Source organism: Thermobia domestica, chromosome 13 (assembly GCF_964235325.1).
Source record: "Thermobia domestica chromosome 13, izTheDome1.hap1.1, whole genome shotgun sequence".
Taxonomy (NCBI): Eukaryota; Metazoa; Arthropoda; class Insecta; order Zygentoma; family Lepismatidae; genus Thermobia; species Thermobia domestica.
The window spans coordinates 140,082,028-140,105,375 of record NC_137466.1 but is presented as its reverse complement, the minus strand read 5'-3'; the positions used below and the strand labels follow the sequence as shown (position 1 = coordinate 140,105,375).

The following is a 23,348-nucleotide window of genomic DNA, read 5'->3' as shown; positions in this document are numbered from 1 at the left end:
TTTCATCAATGTACAAAGGATTAGCTTTTTTTAAGCCTATCCAATTATTGATGGAGGCAATAGCCTCGTATTTCTGCAAATACCGCGTGATGTCTTCTCCTAATTTAGCATAAAATAGTTCGGGCCTCACTATCGTATGAATCGAGGTCAATGAACCTTCTACATTCTTACTATTATTCTGGGCCATGTTTAAACTGTCCGGTGTGAAAGAATAAGAAATACTTGAAACTGGGGTAGATAAATGCAAATTGTCTTTAAGATTGGTATAAAAATTTCTAGTAACTGGAATGGCAATCGGTGATGAACAAATTATGGGTTCAAAGTACTGCGTACTAGAAATATCGTTTAGATCATCAAAAGGTGGTAGATACTGTTCAGCTAATAATCGAAACATGCAGAAAATGCTAAGTAAACATGCATATAAAATCAGTGTCAACACAACATACTTAAAGTTAAAATAAACCTTATCTTTGCGTCACTTCAAAAAAATAAATAAGAAAGACATGGTTTGATGTAACAGAATTGTAAGAAAAATGATATGATAAAAATCGTCTGATTGAAATAAATTTAAAAATCTTATGATTCGGAATTTATAATAACAATGTCTCACAGAAGCTGCATTTCTACATTAGGGGGAAAAATTCCTAAATGCTAGACAAAGGCCTCAAAAATCTTCACAAAGTGAAGGTCCACACCTCCACCATCTTGCTGTACTGTACTGTGGGGTTACAACCACAGTTATTTGTATCAATTACCAGTTTTTTTACTAAAAGAATGTGAGGATTGCACTTTGTATGGCAAGAGAGAAAGTACGTGGAGATCTGAGCAGTACAGCGCTGAAGTAATTAATTGGAGATGAATGAAATGAAATGCATGTTTTCTAATAGAAGAGATCACAAAGACGCAAAGATTAGGAAAGGAAAGGGTCTTACTGTACCTCAGCCATTTCGATGTGATGAGCCTCTTCAAATATCGGGTGAAGACTTATCCTCCAATCCGTTGAGTGTTTCCGTCTGGTATCGATTCTGGAGCTCACGTTCGAGAGTGAAGAACCTCTCGACCTCAGGGCAACAGCTCCCAGATATCCTGGCCTCTTCGGAATGACACCTCTGTCATGGAGTGGATGGTGAGGGCCAGGCGTGCCGACCGTCTCTCAATTGCTGTTAGGACAACTCTTCTGAATAGCGGGGGCCGCGGTGGCTCAGTGGTAGAGCGTTCACCTCTGGTGCTAGGGTCTCGTGTTCAAATCCTGCTCCCGCCAAGTGAATTTTGTGGTGGACAAACACCGTGTGCGTGGGTTTTCTCGGGGTTCTCCCGTTTCCTTCCACTTTCTTCATTCCACCATTTCATTCATTACTCATCATCGCCATCTCCTTTAGCCTAACCGGCATAAACGTAGGACGTAAAACTCAAAAATTTCATTTTCATTTTTCTTCTGAATAGCGGTCCAAAGTGTGTTTCTGGCGGCTTCTGTCACACTTCTCGCCTCGAGGGTCCCGTGTCCCCTGGTTTTGTTCTACTTCCCTGCTTTCGCTTCTTCCTGGTGCTCCGCACGTGGGTGACTAGCTCATCAAAATTATCTTGGCCAATAGGGAAGTTTGTTAATTGCTGAAACGGCGTGGCTGAGTTTGTTTTGATGAAGTTACGGAAACCAGGAAGAGAATGGTAAGCATGAATTTGTATTGGGATGAGGTGACAACATATTAAAGTCTCTTCTTTATTATTTAATAATTACAATTTCTTGTTTGAAGAATAATAACAACATACAGGGAGAATTCAAAATAGGCGCTAAGCCTGATATCCTCTACAATTTGATTTTCTTAAAAATTTTCATCCTTATGATGTAGCATATAGCTGTCTTTTATTTTGAATATTGTATAAATATTTATTTATTTTAATTCTGAAATACTGATCAAGATTTATTTTTAGCAAAGATCAAAATGTAAAATATATATTTACTATAACAGTCTTGCGTGTTTTATTGGGCTTCCAGTATTTTTAAAAAATGTTATTTCAATGAAGTGAAAAATTAAAAATAACATTTTAGATACATGACAGTTGAAGAAAAAGATAATCATCCTCTTATTAGGCTGTTCCTATGATTCTGTCCCTTGAATTCTGCCCGCTTTGTCAGAATTTTCCTTGGGTTTGTCCTCTTGAATTTTGTCCTGCGTTCGTAATAATCTGTTTAGTAATTGTAACAGATTCTGTAAGAAGAATAACTATTTCTTCAAGTTTCATCATAAATGTGTTATTCTACTTGTTCTTCTCGGAGAAATGACTACAACACAGTTCTGTTATTGGCAGTGTTATTCACATCTACTTTAATAAAGATGAATATATATTTTTTTAATGTCTGCAGGAAAATGGAAAATTGATTGACTCAGTTGCAAGAAAGCCGTTTAACATTGTGACTGAAAAGAACACAAAGCAAACGTACTTCGGTGTAATATCAAGTCATTTAACAACAAAAAATCATTCAGATTTCCAGTAATTTATTTCCAGCATGCTAAGGTTCGCAGTATTTAAAAAGTACCATAGTTTACACCCTTAAGATATGTTTGGTCATATATTAAGCAAACAATGCAAGAAGATGCATAAAGAGTTCTTACGGTTAGTCTTAGTCTTCTACATTACAACTCCTTTTTGGGCATCACCTTATCAGCTGATTTGTCTTCTGTAAATAGCAGTAATACAAAATATCAACATAATATATATTGAAATACTTGTATGTTTTTGTAGAGTTTCAATTAAATCAAAAAAATTGCATAATCGGGGAGGAATAGGGAGTTTGGTACTTTTGAATGTGGAAGGCTGGAATTATGTTTAATGGACTTGGTAGCTTACGTAGAAGCGGTTGCATACTGTTTATATTCAGAACAGTGATGATGAGAATTTGTTTTAAATTGTTTTGGCTATATTGACAATATGCGGTATTCAGTAGCGGTATGCTAGTATTTACATTGACAATATAGGTATATATGACATATTGCATGTAGTATTGAATCATGTATAGAATCACCTGATCGGGTGATACCGAGAAATGAGTTGTGATGTAAAAGACAAAGGCTTTTTTTGCGGGGAAGGCCGCCTTATGCATCTTCTTCCATTGCTTGTTTAATATATGGCCAAATATGTCTTGAGGATGTGAACTATGACGCCTTTTAAGTACTGCAAGCCTTAGCATACTGGAGATAAACTCTGGAAACCCGAATAAAATTTGTTGTGAAATGACTTTGTATTGAACTGAAATAAGTTTGCTTTTATGGTCCTTTCAGTTACAATGTCAGACGGCTTTCTTGCAACGGAGTAAACCAATTTTCCATTTTTCTGAAGGTATTTTTTTAAAATTACATTCATCTTTATTAAAAGTAGATGTGAATAACAGAGTTGAGTTGAGTTTGAGTTTAACGTCCCTTTTCAGCAGCGAGGCTATATGAGACGTGGACCTACTACTGATTAATGTGGAATCCGAACCACATGAGCTACCGCCGGAAATCGAACCCGGGTCTCCCGCGCCAAAGGCGCGTACGCTAACCGCTTAGCAACGGAGGAGCTCTATGTAAATAACAGAACTGTATCTTACCAGGGATGATATCGAAACTGCACCTTCAATTGGGAGACATTCTATTTATTTCCTGATAGGAATTCTCGACCAAGTTCCAAAACAGGTGTTCGTTTCGTGCCCGAAAGTGACCCCGCCTTTGCAGGGGCTAAAATATATAGAACATTTTGACCTATTTTCTATAGCAGGTGTTCATAAACTACGTTGCTACCCCTAAAAGTTGAAACCTATGCTAAAACGCCAAAACACCTGTTTCATCATTATAAAAGCATAATTTAACGAAGTGAAAATATTTGCCCCAGGGTCTCCGCAGGGTCCCAAATGGGGCCCAACTCAAAATTTGCAATTGAAAAGAGCGGCAAGTAGCATATCGTTTGAAAGCTAGTGTTAAAAGAAGAACGATAACAGAAGTCTCACAGCTCTAATCAAACTCTGTGCGAAATGGCGGAAGATTCAAAAACAGTTTGCAGCTAACAGTGCCTGGCCACCACTAGAATTCCAAAACTGTGATACAGGTGTCAAAATTCTAAAACACGTGTTTCATTGTGTGGAAAGTTCTATTTATCGAAATGATTATGTTTACCCCAGGGTCCCAGGTGGGGTCCAACTCAAAATTTGCAATTGAAAAGAGGGGTAAGTGGCATATCGTTTGAAACCTAGTGTTAAAAGAAAAACGATAACAGAAGTTTCACAGCTCAATGCAAACTCTGTGTGAAATGGCGGAAGATTAAAAATTTGAAAACAGTCTGCAGCTAACAGTGCATGGCCACCACTAGAATTCCAAAACGGTGATACAGGTGTCAAAATCCTAAAACATGTGTTACAGTATTTAAAACATGCAATTTATCTAAATGAAAATGTTTGCCCCAGGGCCTTCGTAGGGTCCCACGCGGAGTCTACCTCGAAGTTTTCATTTGGAAAGGCTTCAAAAAGTATATCGTTTATAAGCTATCGTTCTTCAACTTTCCGATGACCCGTCTGGTAGGAGCAGTCTAGAAGATACGGCTCCGTCGAATGTTGTTTGCTGAAGCTTGGCTTTTGTTCTGGTCTATGTGTGAGAGCCACGTAAGTCACACGCCATGGTCGTAGCAACGTGGTAGCTGCCAGGACTGTATCTTTGTTATGCAGGTATGAGGGCATGTGCATGACGATCACTCTACGGCGTGATAGTGAAGCTTGAGTGTCTCGTGGAGGGGTGCGGCAATGCTATTGTTCATGAAGAAGTGGAGACACAGTGGTTGGAGACACCAACTGCACACTGGTTGGAGACACCAACTGCACTGAATAAAACTCTTCCCCATGGAGTGTTCGTCGTCCGGAATCGAACATGTCGAGATAGCTGGGTCCTTTGTGTGGAAACTGAAACAAAGTCTCTCACTGACTGGTAACTAAAATCATCAGGAAGGTCGATGTATCCACATTTGCCGAAAGCGTACTTGATCATATCTTGGAATCTGGGTGATTCCCACTGATTTCGTGTTACCACAATCAAGTGAGCACTAGAATACCGATTTGTCATGTCTAGCTTGTCTCCAAGTCCTTCATTCCGAACATGCTTGTGCGCACGCTTCACCATCATTTTTCTGTAAAGAATATATCCCACATTGAATGGCTGTCCATAGGAAGTACAGCCTGGAGTGATTGTTCCTGGATGTAAGTCAGGACACTCTTGATACAAGTCCGGATCTCTCATGATGGCTGCGTCGTTCTTCAAAAAAAGACACGAAGTTTCAACGTCTCGAACAAGATGTGGCAGGTATTCCTTGAATATTGCCTTTGTCATCATTCCTGACTTGTTGGCTCTGATTATGACTCCAAGGATCTGAGGGATTTTACAGTGGACCCTTGATCCAAATTTCTCGGATAGTACAATGACAGTCGGGCCCACGAGCTTTCCTGATGCCAAAATCGCTTCCTGGAATGTGTAAGAATGTGTCACTTTTGATTCGCATCTTATTTGAGTTTCGACAGTTTTTACTCTACGTTAAGTTAGAGTTTGTGGTGTTAGTAATGCATAATTGAATCCACTTTGATCAAGATTCACAATTTTATCAAGGTTATAGTTATCCTCTTCAATCTCCCGCCTGATTTGTTAACTGTAGCTATCGAATTCGTTTGAACGTTCCAGTGCTTTTGTTCTGGCTGCCATTGTCATGATTTTTGTGATTTTCCTGGAACCCCAGTTCATTTCTCTCAATAGTCGGCGGATCCAGAATCGGGATGCCTTGAAACCAGTAAACCCTAGCTTCCGCGATTGTTCCAAGGCTTCCATGGCAATGCCTTCTTCAGTGATCCTGAAAAAATTCGGAGCAGCGCGTTGATTTTTGCACCATGCTTTGACAGATTCTCGGAGTTCTGCTAGCTTGGTCCGCTTGGATGCCTTGTCCAGGAATAGTTTCATCCGAATGATGTCACTTGTACAGGTGTCAACTCTTGCTACACGTTTCGCATCCTTGAGTTTGCGACCACTGGATGCGTTGTTATAAGCTGCTACAGTATCCCTCAATTTCGTTTTACTCCATGATCTCCAAAATGCGGTTTTCTGAGAAGGATTTGGGTCCAAGTAGTCGTAATCAGGATCGCCTTCGGTACCCGAAGCAGTTCCTTGTTGACTTGATGTGTCCAAGGTCTGGAATTGAGTATTATCTTCGAACGTAACATAATCGTCTACGGTCATTGTAATGTCCTGGAGAACAGAGTTTGTCACCATCAACTTGATGAGCTTGTGAACCTTCTTTGCAATCTGGAGAATCAATTTTCTAGATGTAAGTCAACGTTATTACAAATTGACTAACACAACTTTTCATACAAGCTAATCGCAGGCTATAAGTCAGGGTTGCTGGCTTTCTAAATTCGTCATTGCAAACGTTCAATGTATAGAAATGAAAACGTATGTCCTGGAGTCCCTATGTGCGGGCAGCGTCCAAACTACACATTTTCAAATGGGTTAAGTAGTATTTTCTTTCAAAGTTTCTCAAAACAGACAGCGTATGGAACCAATCTTTCGTCTCTACGCCAATTCTGTGCAAAATGGTGGGGTGTTTACACTACGTCTACATGCTGAATCTTAAAGTTCATGACCACCTCTTACACCTAAAGCTTTGAAACAAATGTCGAACTATGTGGTTCTTCACATCAAAACGACACTTGTAAATGCAAAACAACCACATGGTCTAGAGGTTTCTAGATCGCTTCTACCAGACGGGCTGTCGGTAAGTTGTAGCGGGATAGCTTTCAAACGATATGTTACGTGCCCCTCTTTTCAATTGCAAATTTTGAGTTGGACCCCACCTGGGACCCTGGGGTAAACATAATCATTTCGATAAATAGAACTTTCCACATAATGAAACACGTGTTTTAGAATTTTGACACCTGTATCACAGTTTTGGAATTCTAGTGGTGGCCAGGCACTGTTAGCTGCAAACTGTTTTCAAATTTTGAATCTTCCGCCATTTCGCACAGAGTTTGATTAGAGCTGTGAGACTTCTGTTGTCGTTTTTCTTTTAACACTAGCTTTCAAACGATATGCTACTTGCCGCTCTTTTCAATTGCAAATTTTGAGTTGGGCCCCACCTGGGATCCTGCGGAGATCCTGGGGCAAATATTTTCACTTCGTTAAATTATGCTTTTATAATGATGAAACAGGTGTTTTGGCGTTTTAGCATAGGTTTCAACTTTTAGGGGTAGCAACGTACTTTATGTACACCTGCTATAGAAAATAGGTCAAAATGTTCTATATATTTTAGCTTCTGCAAAGGCGGGGTCACTTCCGGGCAAGAAACGAACACCTGTTTTGGAACTTGGTCGAGAAGTCCTATCAGGAAATATATAGAATGTCTCCCAATTGAAGGTGCAGTTTCGATATCATCCCTGGTTAGTTATTTTTTCAAGAACAACTAGAATAACATCTAAAATTTGTGATGAAACTTGAATAAATAGTTACTCCCCTCACAGAATCTATTAAAATTGCTAAAGAAAAATTCCCTAGAAAAATCTCTTTCTGCAGAGAATTCCCCGTGTCGAAAGATTAGGCAGAACGGAAATTCCCGTTCTGCCTAAAGATAACATCATTGAAAATATTTTCTACAAAGTGCTGGAGGGTCTTTAGGCAGAAAAGGAAGACACCCCAGGCTTTAGTTATCATTTTGCCGGGGGGAGGGGTGCCAGGTGTGTAAAAAAAATACTCTTCGCACGGGAATCTTTCCATATATTTGAACGTTCGTAATCACCAAACTACTAGCTTGAATGCCCAATCTCCCTACAGAAAGAATAGGTTTATGGAAAAATTTGAAGCCCTCCTCCCTAGATACTCATCTCAATGATAAAAACCATAATGATAAAAATCTTAATTATAATCTATTGTTGGCATAAATCTTTGAATCTATCTACCCACTTAGGGTACGCCTTTTAATCAAAGTAATTTGATAAGAATCCAACTGTAGGTGCGCACTATGACCTAAAATTCATTCAGTCAGTCGTTTTCCTGCGATGCAATCACAAACAACGATAGCATCAATTTTGGACATTCTATTCTTTCCCCTTTCTCTCCCTCCGTGGCGCTGGAGCTGAACTTGGACTTAAATGACATGGGGTAGGTCACTATTCATCTTAGAGATCCCCCCCAAATAATATATTGGACACTAGTATTTGACGTTATCGATTGTTTTTACATGTTACCCCTTTCCACTTTAACCCTCATTCTTTGTAACCCCGATGCCAATGGGATTGCAATTTGACTTAAATGGCATCGAGAGAGTCAATCTTCATCTCAGCGACTCTGAAAAGAATAGATCGGATATTAATATCGGTCGTTTACATGTTAGGCCATCCTCACACCGACTCCCTCACCCTTTTAACAAATGGGGAATACATTTTATTTAAATGGCATCGGGGGTATTCATTTAAGCGACCTCGAAAACAATAGATTGGACACTAACTTTCGGTTGTTTTCGATTATTTTTATATGTCCTTCTCTTCTCAACCAATCTTACGGGTGCTAAGAGTGTCTTACAGGACTGTCACTATTCATCTCGGAGACCCACAAAACTATGGATTCAATATTAACATAATTCTTTTTCATTCTTTTTACATGTCACCCTTTCGCACCCACCCTAAGGGAGTCTAACTGAACAGTACTTTTATTTCAGATTTTAAGACATGTGTGTACTAAGTTTGGTTGAAGTTGCTGCAGGCGTTGCAGAGTTATACTGGAACATACACACATACTTACTTGACATTAAAAATCCCCAAGAAGGAGACATACTAGGAAATCCAGGTTTACAAAATAGAGCATGAAAGGACAAGCAATTGATTAGTACGACAATACCGTGAAGCAGTGGAGGCGCTGGATATGCTATCTTGAGACAGTAAGCAGAAACTGGTCAGAGAGCCACAGCTCAGTGGTAGGCGAAGGATGGTGTGTACATACGATCAAAAGATGCCCCGACGTCGAATATGGAACTTCTTTCAGAAGGTTTCGGTCTTTGATCAGGAACGAATAGTGCGATGCACATGGATCGTAAGCTACCAATATATTGTAAATATGATTAAATGATCAAGCTAGCCTTATTTCGCCCATAGTCTAATAACAGATCAAAGCCGGATATTTCTCAGGCAAGTCTCGTCTCTGACAATCTTAAATTCAATGCCAAACTAATTATTGAAGTTTGTATATTAGGAGCATAGAGTAAATCTCAACCGAATGTTTTTTTTTCTCTGTCTGTAATTGCTTTACAAAACATTATTTAATTTACATAGATTAAGTATTAACAATGTTTTAATTTTTTTTCAGGTTTAATGTGCAATAAAACCAGGCCAAGAGATCAGCGAATACACAATCATGATAGAGTTACTAGTTGGATTGGTAACACTTATAATTGGATTGTACATTTATCTTACGTGGAATTTTGACTACTGGAGCAAACGAGGTGTTCCTTACGATAATCCTGTCATTCTGGTAGGTGGATTATATAATTTGCTACTCCAGAAAAAGGCAGTTGGAACCCATCAGCTGGATTTATACAATAAGTTTCAAGGACATCCATTTGCAGGATTTTTCCTATTATGAAAGCCAGCTCTTTTAATCAGAGATCCAGAACTGGTGAAAGCTATTTTGGTAAAAGATTTTGATCATTTCTTTAATAGGGTTTTTCATATTGATGAAAAAGTAGATCCAATCGGAGCTAAAAATTTATTTGGCGCTAGAGGCAATAAGTGGAAATTCCTCAGAAACAAATTAACACCAACTTTTACATCTGGGAAAATGAAGATGATGTTCCCATTGGTAGCTGAATGTTCACAAGAGTTAGGGGGAGTTATACTAAACCATGCTAAGAATAATGATATTGTTGAAATAAAAGACATTGCTGCTAGGTACACAACTGATGTGATAGTCACGTGCGTGTTTGGAATTCAGTGTCATAGTTTAAAGAATCCAAATGCAGAATTCCGGGAAATGGGAAGAAAAATGTTTGAACCGACATTTCGCAATCAATTCGCACAAGGGGGTGCAACTTTTTTCCCACAACTAACTAAATTTTTTAAGACAACATTTGTACCTCCTATAGTAGAAACATACTTACGTCGAGTTTTCAGTGACACGTTACAGTTCAGGGTGAAGAACAATGTCCAACGACCAGATTTCGTGCAACTTCTTATAGAATTGAAGAACAAAGGTCATGTTGATGATGACACACTTACGGAAGCAGAGAAAGAGCAAATTAATTCAAATTTGGATATAATTGATAAAGGTAAGTACAAGGTTTCCTCAGGTTCAAAACTCTAGTTACCAGGTCGATTCTAGCGCCTAGCTTTCTTTGATCTTATGTTTCCAATTTACACCTGCCAATAGTTCAGATATTTATGTTCTTGGATGGATTAAAACAAATTATAATATAAGGGCGAGTCTAAAATAATCTTAACTATTCATTGTACAATTTATTTATACAAACGATTGCAAAGAATTGTGTGCTCAGTGGAACACAAGTATCAAATTATCAAATAAGTTCCCTCTTTTTGCTACGAAATTATCAAACGATAGTTTAACGATGAGTTGAATCTGAGTGTGCTCACTGCAAGTTGTCAGTGTTAAGCAATTAGTAACTATGCTTGTAACACGATATGTAGTATGATTAACGTGAAAATGTATTCCTGTAAAGAGTATCATTAGGACTTTTTGTTTCCCATTATATGCACTTCGACAAGTTCTATTAAATTCCTTCCATTAAATACCCTAGAAACTAAGAAATATTTATTTGTTCATGTTATGATTTGACGATCTGAGCCTACTAATCTTAATATAATCCACAAGAGATAAATAAGTATGTTTGCATATTAGCATAATATTTTTACTATATATAATTTAGCAATTGTATTGTTTATTATTATTATTATTATTATTATTATTATTATTATTATTATTATTATTATTATTATTATTATTATTATTATTATTATTATTATTATTAGCAAATAAACTGGAGAACAAATATCTCCATCATCTTAATCATAGTAAGCAGAAAGTAACTCCATATTTTAAATATGTTTTCTCTCCTAAAATATTGTACGTATAAACTCTTTTTTTTTCACACATATAGTTTATTGTATACTGTTAGCTTTATGAAAGTTCCAATCAATGTGTACTTCAGTATTTTCTAGATACTTCTCAAACGAACGAGTATGTTTGCTACGACTTTTCCCAAGATCTCTTATGACCTCATCACTTATGACCTAATAGATCTTATTCTCAAGTTCGCCAAGAGTTTGTGGTTCGCTATGATACGCTTCTTCCTTAACCAACTGCCATAAAAATAAATTGCATGGAGTATGGTCTGCATTTCGCGCTGGCCATTCTGTAGGATCCCGGCGGCCTTTCCACCTTCTTTGGAAATGTTCATCAAACCATTAGTCTATCTTACAAGGAAGGAGTAATGAAGGGTAGCTCCATGTTCCATAAATAAATTCATGTGACTCGTCCTATTCAGAAATTGTAGGCATACAAAATTTTCTAACATTTTTAGGTATCTCTTAGCGTGCATAGTGTCTCTCAACATATACTGTTCAATAATGCACGAAGGAGTTAATCCACATCATACTGTCAGTTTCGACTTGCCCTGCATTTTTTCAGCGGTATCGTTGGGATCATCTTCTAGCCAATAATGGATATTATGACGATTAACGAACCCCCCTACATGAAACATAGCTTCATCACTCCGCAGAATTTTTTCAAACAGGTGTGTATGATCTTCATGCCATGTGGGAATTATTTCACAAAATTTAACACACCTATCGCAATCATCTGAATAGAACTTCTGGACATAATATTGTAGGTATAAACTCAATTTTTCGCACACATATAGTTTATTATGTATATACCATTATCTCTGTAATGTAACTCTTTGTGGAGAATTACAATCACAGGGTAGCGTGTAATGCCACTCTCTCTTGCAGCCTGCTTTGTTGATTTTGAATGGTCACTCCATGAATGAATGAATCTCCCTCCTGTGGCCACTAATTTCCTCCACTGATACCGAAGTTAAGGGCCTACCTGATATCTCGGTCGAAAAAGTGTACAACGCTCTTTCAGGAAAGCCACCCTGAATGAGGTTTTTCCTGGGTTTTCCTCCTTCACACCAGGTAACTCGGGGTGGTGCCTAACTTATAGGTTCCGGGCCGCTTCCTTCACTTCAAGTTTTTTGTGACAAATCCATTATGGCTCAATTTGTGAAAATGTGGTCATCCTGGACAGGGTGGACACATTCCAACGAAAGTCAATTTCCTGCCAAACAGTAGCCATAATTTCGGGGATAACGTCCGCGATAGCTGTTATGATGCAATGTTTCAGTTCATTAACATTATCAGGTAAGGGAGGGGATGTACACCTTATCTTTCACAAATCCCCACAGAAAGAAGTCAAGTGGCGTGTAGTCTGGAGACCGTGAAGGCCAAACAATTGATCCGCACCACAGAAAGTCTCCATTTTCAACGACAGACCGGTAGCGCCGCGTTTGGTCAACTCCGCAACTACTCACTACGTGAGTCAAACTTGAGCATAATGATATATAAACCAAGTCTTATGTGATTCCAATAAAGAATTATAAGTGATTGAAGTTGTAAACCCTATAATCACCCTGTATATATATATGTCATTTCTCTATTATTAATAGGTCATTGAAACTTATACCCAGTATCAGCCTTCTTCTTAAAATATTATAGAAAACTATTAAGAATATGAAGATTGTTAATAGATATTTCTATTTAACAAATACATAATTTTCTTATGTTTAACGAAAGCAACTTTTTTTCTTAAATATATTTATAGATAGAAAAATGAAGCTGGAAATGGAAGACCTTATGGCTCAAGCTTTTATATTCTTCAATGCCGGCTTCGATACGTCTGCCACTACAATGTGTTTTGCCCTTTACGAATTGGCACGGAATCCTGACATCCAAGAACGTCTGCGAGAGGAAATCATTTCTGTCTTGAAAAAAAACAACAACAAGTTAAGCTACGACGCTATTCAAGAGATGAAATATTTAGATTTAGTTGCTGCTGGTAAGAAGATATATCAAAATGTATCGAGAAATTGGTAGTGCATGTTCAGAATCGAACTTGTAAGAGCCAATCTTATGGACTAAAATACAAGGTGTCCTACATAAAACCAGTACGACTCACTGTCTACCTACCTTTCACGCAAAAGACATTTTACAGTACCTCATATGTAAATATCGCAAAATTAGAGACTTACAAAGCATGAGTCATTATATTATTACAACCAGGGGCGGCGGTTGGACGTTAAAAGTGGGGGGGGGGAAGACATGATCAGAATATTTGCTTATAAATGTTACTTTTCCTGGTTGTTTCTAACATTTTGTTTGACGAAAGGTTGTATAACTAATAGGATACTATCTTTTTCAGTTAAAATACCGTATATCGTATTTCATATTTTATTAAGTAAATTGACAAAAGCAACGCAAGTAGGACTAGCCCTTTGTACTCCTAAACAACGAAAGTGTAAGAAGAGATTTGATTCCTTGCTCATGAATATCCTAAAATTCTGTCTGGAAAACTGAGTGATCAGATTATTGAATAACAAATTTGCAAAACAAATAAATAGAAAGGATAATATTAATCATAGTAATAAATAATGATGCTTGTTTTGCAAGTCATATTGACACAGGGATTAATGAACAACTTAATTTTTAATTCCACACATGCTATTAAATGTATATTATTACTCTTAGAAAATGAAAGACAGTAAATACTACAAGCATATGCTACGACATTTAAAGAAATATTTGACTTTGCAACTTCCCGAAACTTGTTCGTTGCCATTAGGTGCAGTTTTCACTTTCTTGGAGCACATCAAAACACAACAATACTTAGATTCGCTTCATACTCCAGTTATACAAAATAACACTAAAACCTAGAATTATGTTGAATTCACTAAATTTAATTGCATATACACTCATACACCCCTAACATGCCACTTCACTCGTATATTACACTACAATACAAAACAATGGAAAAGGTAGAAGTTGATTCTTATTACGCTGTTTTCCCTTACATTTTAGGAACTGTCAACTTTGTGCAAGTAAAGAATAACTTGTGAAAGCCTTTTTTTTTTTTCTTCGAAATGTCCTCTGAATTAGTTTGAAAGCGGCTGACTAACATATAGAGCCCTTGTAAGAAGTGAAAGTATGCTGAAATTGTTGTACTCCAATAGGTTAATTTTGGGTTATTTTCTGTAGCAATCAAAACGCAATTCCTGTAGTTTTCTTTACTCCATGGGAACACAACCAATACGCACTTGCTGAACGGCAAATATATGGCACCATTTTTTCTATGAACCAATAATACAGTAGGACGTCGATAATCCGAACTAATTGGGACCACAGGTAGTTCTGATTTTCAAATTCTTCGGATTTTCGAAAATGATCAAGAAAATGCCAATTAGGCTTAACTATACTGTATGGTATGCTCTCTTATCGATACAGTGGTCATACAGTACATACAGTAACTACAGTACCGTACTTAAAGCTACATACACTTAATGTTTCTGAAGAACCTGCTCGTACACTAAATTACACAGTTCTTGTAACTCACACTTAAACCTTAACTTGTATAGGCCTAAGAGAAAATAAAAATATGTATGACAAACAATTACATATGAATGAGCTTTTGTACAAACACTGACTTCACACAAGTTTGTGTATCACTAGCGCTAAGACAAAATGTAAAAAGCTCCTAGGGATCGCGTTCGGATTTTTGACGTTCGGATTATCGACGTCCTACTGTACATGCAAAAACTTTCCATTTCTAAATGAAACTATATTTATCAATGGGTTACTTCAAAAAAGTGCGGGGGCAACTGCCCCCCTTTGCCCCCCTAATCGCCGCCCATGATTACAACTTATGTAAACTGTTTATTTAAAACTTTCGGGCTATAACAAGTGCGTCCTATTTACGTCGGACGCTTATTCTTCATTACATTTCTAATTGATCCTGTATCCCTCCATTTCTTCTACAGATCTTGAGTTTTACTGGCTGTGGCAGGCTTGATACCAAGGTATTTCGCCACAAGCATTTCTTTAGTCTCTTCAATGGAGTATGTTTTTCAACAATATCAGTTCAGAATTCAATTGTTAATTCCACGATTTCTCCACGACACTTTTAAACTGTTGAACTGAAGTCAGAAGTAATGCGATATTTCAGTGTAGCCAACTATGTTATCCTGACAAGCAGTGAGGCCAACGCTCAATTATTTTTGAACGCCAGAATGTAAGTGAGGCGTTCCGGTTTTAAGTGGGACACCCAATATTGTTTCTATTAAGGTTGTTCACTGTGTTAATTGTCATATATTTTAATTTTTATGTTAAATTATAAGATATTGAAGAATATAGCAAACGTAAAATGCTAGGCTATTCACCTAATTGAATAACCATTGAATAACTTAGGAAAAGTAGTCAAGACTTCCAAGATCAGTGGAACAGAGAAGGATATGTTTAACATAGATGTGAACTAAACCGAAAAATGTGCCAAATGCAACATTAAAAAACATTCATATCCAAGATATCCATCATATGACAATATAACTAATCCATTCATTTTTGCATTCTTTGCTACATATTTGACAAGATTTTTTTTTATGAAAATCCAGTAGGAATATACTCAAAAATGTCCAAGATTTGAAATTAATAGTGTGTACAAAATCAGAAAATTAATTATATCATCATGCAATAGATAAGTATGAGAATTTTTTTCTCTTTCGATGCTATTAGTAAAAAGGAAAGTAGTTTCCTTTCTTAATTTAAAAGAACCCCTACTTTGTAGTACAATTCTCTCCGAAATTTTACTAACATCTAATTGTTTCCATTTACATTTTAAGTATCCTTTATATACATACACATATACTCATATATATATATATATATATATATATATATATATATATATATATATATATATATATATATATATATATACAGGGGTGCCCACAAGGGGGGGCTATGACGCAAACTGCGTCATTGAAATATTTGGGGGGGTTAAAAATCTATATAAATATGTTTGAGAGGGTGTAAAAATTAACCGAAAAGATTTTTTTTCATGGAAGAACACCTACGGATAGGCAATTGAGGGGGGGGTGCGTCATGGACATGAGAGGGGTGGGCACCACTGATATATATATATATATATATATATATATATATATATATATATATATATATCAGGGCAGTCAAAAAGTTTCCGGAATATTGTTGTAGCTCTCTACTACAACAGCTTCTGTTATTGCTGCAAACACCGACTTAAGTCCTCTTTCGGTGTCTTCCGAAGTTCAGCCGTCAAGTTTGGTTTTGATGTTTTCTACAGTAGCGTAACGGGTACCTTAGAGGCCAGTTTTTCCTTAAAACGTTGTGACCTTAAACTGTTTTAAGGCTATCAAAGTATCTAAAGTAATTTCTCCAATTTACACATATACTTGATGTTTGAATGTTGCTCGAACTGCGACATTACGCCAACTAATCATCACACATCATGACATCAACATCATGTGGAGATTCACTAATAGATTGCTTAGCCCTACGTAACGTGTCTTCTACTGTAAAGGCGAAGATATGCCTCTAAAAGTAGAAATCATGTCTTTCTTTACATCGTCATAAGATTTTCCATCATATGTACACCTTGTCTCAAAAAGGTTGAGCGCATTCTTTATTGGTGTTTTGAGGCAAAAATTTTCTAAGTCCAGCTTCGGGTATCTTCGGGAAAAAGTAAGCCAGGTTCGAACCTCCAAGCCAGCCTTTGCAATTGGGAAAAAGTTTGCAGATGTGTTTTTCTTCTTTTAAATATAATAAGACTTGTTACCAAGTGTTTAAAAAAGCAACATTGATTGAAATACTTAATGATACAATATTTCGAAACCTTTTATTAATGTGAACACATGCTTGTTTGTCATTTAGCTCTCTATACGTAATGGAACATTTAAATACGTTAAAGAATCTTTCCATATGTAAAAGAATGTTCAAAGTTAAGAAATAGAACATAATTATCGCCTGAGTACTAAAATAAAAGTCAAAGTAGAACAGAAACAGCGTTTGTAATGGATATGAATGTCATAATTATCTTGAGATCCGTTATACATCGCTAGAAGCTTAGTTCTAGAAGTCCTTGTGTTAGCTCATTGGTAAGCTGTCGGATTTCAAATCATAAGGTTCTGAGTTCGATTCTCATCTGGGTCTATACTTTTTTTAAAATTATATTTTCCGCAATTCATGAAAAATTATATAAAATAATTACATTAAAATACATAAGTTGTTTATATATAACATAATAATTGCAGAACATAGTAATTATTATGTTTAAAATATAACATCTGAGATAATTTTCACAGTAGGTCGGTATTATATATGAGGATGTAAATACAAGTTAAGAAACTCGTTCAATAGCAATAAATAAATCATGTAGTGTATTTATTTGCAGATATTTGTCATATAGAGAGTAATTCTCAACATTCATAATACAGAATGTCATTTATGTTCTTGAAAAGTTATTCGATGCATAAACAGAGGGTATAAACAGAGAATCCAAAGTCGGAACGCTCGCAAAAAAAATTCATGAACCCCAAAGGTCACGTGAGCAGACTGGAACTGTCCTTATGAAGCATGCCACAGCAGAAAGTCTTTACATAGATTTTCAATTCAATTCCTAATATATGCTTTTGCAATGTGGTAGTAGTGATGCCTTGAGTCGCCCTCTCTCGCTCGCTCGCTCGCTCACTCTCTATTTATACAGAATATAAAAGTGGATTTATGTGTGTGTTTCAATATAATTCTGATATATCTAGAGCAATTTTAACTATATTTCTTACAGTCTGGAAAAAGAGTACTGTCGGGATACATATCAAAAATGCTAGAAACGGGTCGATATTAGTATCGAATCCATAGTTTCGTGGTCGCTTAGGTGAATAGCTCTACTTTCAATTCAAGTCCAATTAAGCTCCCATTAGCACCCAGGGTGGTTACGTAGCGACATAAAGATATCGAAATCAACCGATATTAGAATCGAATCGTAAGTTTTCAGCGCCGCTAATGGGGCGTTTACACTTAGTCGATTTGCGTTTGATTCAGTTGAATTGACGTCACTTTCAACTTAATCGACCGTGTAAACGGGACTTCAACTTAATCGCTTGCTGATCGAAGGCGACTAATCGACTGGCAACTGAATTGAAAGACGTTCTATTTTCTGTGGTTGAAATAATTGAACACATTCATCGATCTGATTCGGCCTAGTTGCTTCGATTTGTCGGCAAATGCAGCGAGTCGATTTAGTCGTGCGACTAAATCGACCAAGTGTAAACGCCCCATAACAGTGCAGCATTTCCCATTAGTCCACATTAGTCCCATTGCCTAGAGGGCAACATATTTGCAGAGTGCAAATTTTAAAACTTGAATAATATTTTAATTTTTTTCCGTATGAAAAAGTTAAAAATCATGAGCAAATATACTACTATTTCACGAACAATCCTCTTTTACTATTCTAATATGTTTAATAATAGCGTAAGAAATGTAATAGTAATTCAGAACATGTTTCACAGTTGTTATTTTTTGTTACATAGTTGTAGCTGTAGCATGTAGTGAGTGGAATTTAACTGTAATAAATTCACTAGTTAACCATATTCGAATTAAGTTTTATTTTTAAGTTCGGAATGAAGGGGCGGAGAAATATGTAGTTATTGGGGGCACCGTGCTTTTCTACATTTTACTTTCAAGATCTCCATTTTTCTTTTGTCATTTGTTCCTAATAAAAAAAAGTTCAGTCACTTTTGGATTGTCATAGGATAGTGGGAGTTGGATTTTGGGTTGCAGCCTGTGAGATTCTAGAGGAGCTAACTGCTTGAAAAAATATTTTTGAATCATCTGTAACATATGAAATAAGGATATGTATCATAAAAAATTGAAAGTAACTATGCGTAATCATCACGGTCAAATTGCAAAGTCAAATGAATTGACGTTTGGTATATAATCAGGCTCCAATCCCAACTGGGAAGTTGTCATACGCGTGTCACTTTCATTATAATACATATCCTTAGGGGGAGTAGAAGTCCGAATTTTTGCGAAAAATTTAGTATCTCACAAGCCGTTCAACTGAAAGCTGAAATTCAGCATATAACTCTTTATTAAAAATAAAGAGAATATGCCCTGGCATTTATTAAAATTGTCTTTTATGAGCGGGGGGACGGGAGTGCATTTTCTATATATTGGAAATTGGTAGTGGGTTTATTTGTAAAAATAATCGAAAACGATTGATATTAGTTGAGAAAAAAATTGAGTAATGCAAACTAAAGTTCTTTTTGAATTTTATACCCACTGCTTTCTATTTATAATTGCTGAAACTGGTGTTTAATATATGGAGCGTTCCGAGCATAAGGCAATCAAGCCATAAAGTTAGAGAAAAATGGCCATAAAATTTGTATTCTAAACTTAATTACATGGGCATTTTCAATTAGTACGGCATGCTTAATTATATAGAAAATTAGTTTCTCTCCCTCTCCTTTTTTTTTTTTTTTTTTTTTTTTTACGTTCGTCTACTTTTCTTTGATTCGAAACTTTTAAATTTCACCCTATTTTCTACTGAAATGTGTCTGTAAGGCAACAAAGAAATAATTACATATGATAAATTTAAATTCATTTTAATTCGGAAGATGAGAAACACTTTGCCATTATATATCGTAAAGGTCAGACCCATCAGTATTGTAACAAAGAGGTGCTTGAGCCAATGACGGTAGAAATTCAAACTCCGATAAGTGATAATTTCACAGTCTTGTTTTATTACAAGTGTAATCTCTTTAGTCAATGGAGAGGAGGACGTGGTCATCGGTCAGAGTTGATGTCGATGGGTTTTGGTGGGTCGGAGTTGGTCGCAATGGTTCAGAGTGGTTCATAGTTGGTGGTGGGTCAGAGTGGATCACGATGGTTGATGGGTCAGAGTGGGCCAATGGGTCATTTGGGTGGTGGGTGATAGTGGGTCATGGTGGGTCGTGGATCAAATTTTCATTGACCCACACCATCTCTGGTTAAAATTGTACTAAAGATAAGAGGCACCAAAGATGCATGTCGGCTATTATGCTCAAATTTTGCGCATGGATAGTACTTCACCAGAAAGCAATAAATCTAAAACGATTCACGGTATCATCTCCTAGAACTCGAGATGTAGGGGTTTGTCTGATTGGCTAAATTAAGACGTCAATGATTTATCCTTCAACAACCAAGCTTTTTATGATCGTTTCCGTGGGGAAGTCAGAAGAACGCGTGTCTAGTAATCGTAATATTGATAGTTCGCGTCCACCCCGGGGTATTTGTTTTGTGTTTTATTGATTCACCTAAATATAAACAAATCACACATATAGGCATTTTAACATATTTTGGGAGAGTAATTTTGTGGTTCGTTGGCGTTTCATCGCGTCTCTGCCGCTGGTAGTAAAGTTTTCAAAATGGAACTTGGACCATCACGGATCGTCGCTGCGGGGCCACCAATTTCTGGCGAGAGGTTAATAGTTGACCATCTGTAGTCCACCGACGCTTACAGCTTAGGGTAATGAACGATGTCCTTGCCTTGTAGACTTCATGACTACCGACGTCGGCAGTCAACTGGCTTTTAGTATTCCTTTACTAACCATCTATCGTTCATGTTTGTACACGGTGTTGTCATAATAATAATAATAATAATAATAATAATAATAATAATAATAATTATTATTATTATTATTATTATTATTATTATTATTATTATTATTATTATTATTATTATTATTATTATTATTATTATTATTATTATTATTATTATTTGTAGTAACAGTAGTATAATTGATGATAGAATAATTATTGTCTATGTATTGTCTAGGTAGGACTACACACAGGATTTGGCTCGTTTTGGTTCGACTTGACTCTAATCCGAGTCGAGTTGGAAGATAGAGTAGACCTCAAAAATGTCTGTTTCGAGTCGAGTCGAGTTTCAAAGAAAAGTCGTTCGTGCCCATCCCCACTAATGAGAGCTTAATCGTAGTTAAGCGAAATTGAAAGTCTCACTATTTATCTAAGCGACCCCGAAAACTATGAATCTAATATCGATCATTTTCTAGGAATCTTTTATATGTATCCCCCTCCCATTCACCATAGGTAACCCGACAGCACTCTTTGAAACTATAAGAAATGTGGTTAAAATTACTCTAGGCCAGTGCTTCTCAATCCAATTCCTATCACGATCCCCTTTTATCACACGCTCTTGCCAGCGACCCTTTTATAATTTGTTTTATAATAAGCTTGTGTGGGATTTTTAACATACCTATTTCTATAATAGTAGAATCCATTTTTTTGTTTATAGTGAACAGTGCCATGGAAAATCATTGCCCGGGGCGAGAGTATAGTACGATGTCACCGTATATATGAGTGACGTCGACAGACTAGCTACGAAGCGCCACCATGGTTGGCACGAAGCTCAAGAACATTTTCAAAATAAACCCTACCTTTCCTTAATTTTGAGCACATTTTATTACGTTTTTCCTTCTATTTTACACATGTGCACATGCACTTTCCTAACATGAGTAACACACTTCCTCCGAAATGTGTGGCCCCTTTTTTCGGCGCCCGGCACTGACAGTGGATACAGTAACTGTAATATGTATATTCCCAACAACGAAGGTGCTGGTTCAAGATGGATGTTAAACTCCTTCATTGAAGAGGCCATTAACGTATCCGATTTAAGCCCACAACTTCTTGACCAAATAATAGAATGATAATGCGACAAGTCTTTGCAACAGGTTTTCTGTAACGAAGACTTGGACAAGTTCTGCCTGATGAGGAGAGAAGAATATCCTGGTTTGGTGATTGCTGCTTTAAAAGTAATAATTCCATTTGCTATATCGTACTTGTGCGAAAGTGTTTTTTTTTTTTTTTTTGGTAAACATTAAAACAAAGATAAGAAATCGCTTATCAGTTGAAAATGGCTTGATAATGTTCGTCATGAAGATTGAACCGGGCATTGCTGCACTAGTGAAATTATACCATGCTTAGGTATCTCATTAGGTTTTAATTTTAATTGTATTTCAATGTGCAGGTTTTGTTTCATGTGTATTTTTCTAGTATTTCTATATACAGTTCTCATTAGTTTTATATCATACATCTTTGATTTAAATTCATTTTTAAACAACACTACTAACTAACTAACTCTATGGCCTATGGAACCCGGAGGTTCAATGCCCCGTTCACAAAAGCTCTCCACTAACTTCTATCCTTAGCCAATTGGATCCAGTTTCTACTTTGTATTCTTATCTCAGCTAGATCCATCTTAATATTGTCCTCCCATCTGCGCCTAGGTCTTCCTAATGGTCGTTTTCCGTTTGGTCTTCCAGTCAAGACTTTGAAAGCGTTTCTACTTTCTTCCATTCTAGCTACATGACCTGCCCACCTAAGCCTCTAGACTTGACGACCCTAACAATGTTGGGTAACCGTATAAATTATGTAGTTCCTCGTTATGAAGTTTCCGCCATTCCCCATTCCCGTTCCTCTTGGGTCCGAATATTCGCCTAAGGATATTGTTCTTAAATACTTTCAGTCTATGTTCTTCCCTCAGAGTAAGCGACTATGGTTCGCAACCATACAGAACAACAGGCATGATTATCGTTTTGTATATTTTAAGCTTCAAATTTCTCGACAGAATTCGCGACGACAAAAGACTTTGAACCGAATAGTAACACGAATTTTACACCCTTTGAAAATGTTCAGTAGACTTATTTTTTATTGTTCTTTACAGTGTGTATAAAAAATAAAAGTATGCCTATCAGAACAAAATTAAAAATAATATTTAAAAATAATTTCTGGTATTATATTCTAACTATATTTATCTCTCCCGCCTATCTTGGCGATCCCCTAGGGTCCGCGACTCCCAGGTTGAGAAACCCTGCTCTAGGCATACATGAGTTATGATGGAACATACATACATACACTTTTATATGTATAAATGCAGATAAGAGAGAGTTGAGAGAGAGCGATTAAGGAATTACCGCTCTCAATCTCTTCACTTTACTTTTGCGATTCGTGAATTTCTTACGTGACAGTTTGGGGCTAGCTAGTTTTTTGTCTTGAATCACGATCCGATTTTCGATATGCTCTACCTAAATGCTGTAATGCGAATATTGAGAAGTTATCTGCGATGAAAGTAGCTGCAAATAAATACATTACATAACTTATTTATTGCTATTACACGATTTTTTAAATTTGTATTCAATATTCA

General features: G+C 36.6%; 1 pseudogene across 1 annotated transcript in view; it reads left to right on the top strand.

The window, feature by feature from the left end:
• Positions 1 to 1,470: 1,470 nt before the first annotated feature.
• LOC145668586 (cytochrome P450 6k1-like) overlaps positions 1,471 to 23,348 on the top strand; it is a 39,327-nt pseudogene continuing 17,449 nt past the window's right edge. The window contains exons 1-3 of the transcript XR_014128048.1: positions 1,471 to 1,665; positions 9,357 to 10,314; positions 12,885 to 13,118. The product of XR_014128048.1 is annotated as a cytochrome P450 6k1-like (transcript). The remainder of the gene's footprint in view (positions 1,666 to 9,356; positions 10,315 to 12,884; positions 13,119 to 23,348) is intronic.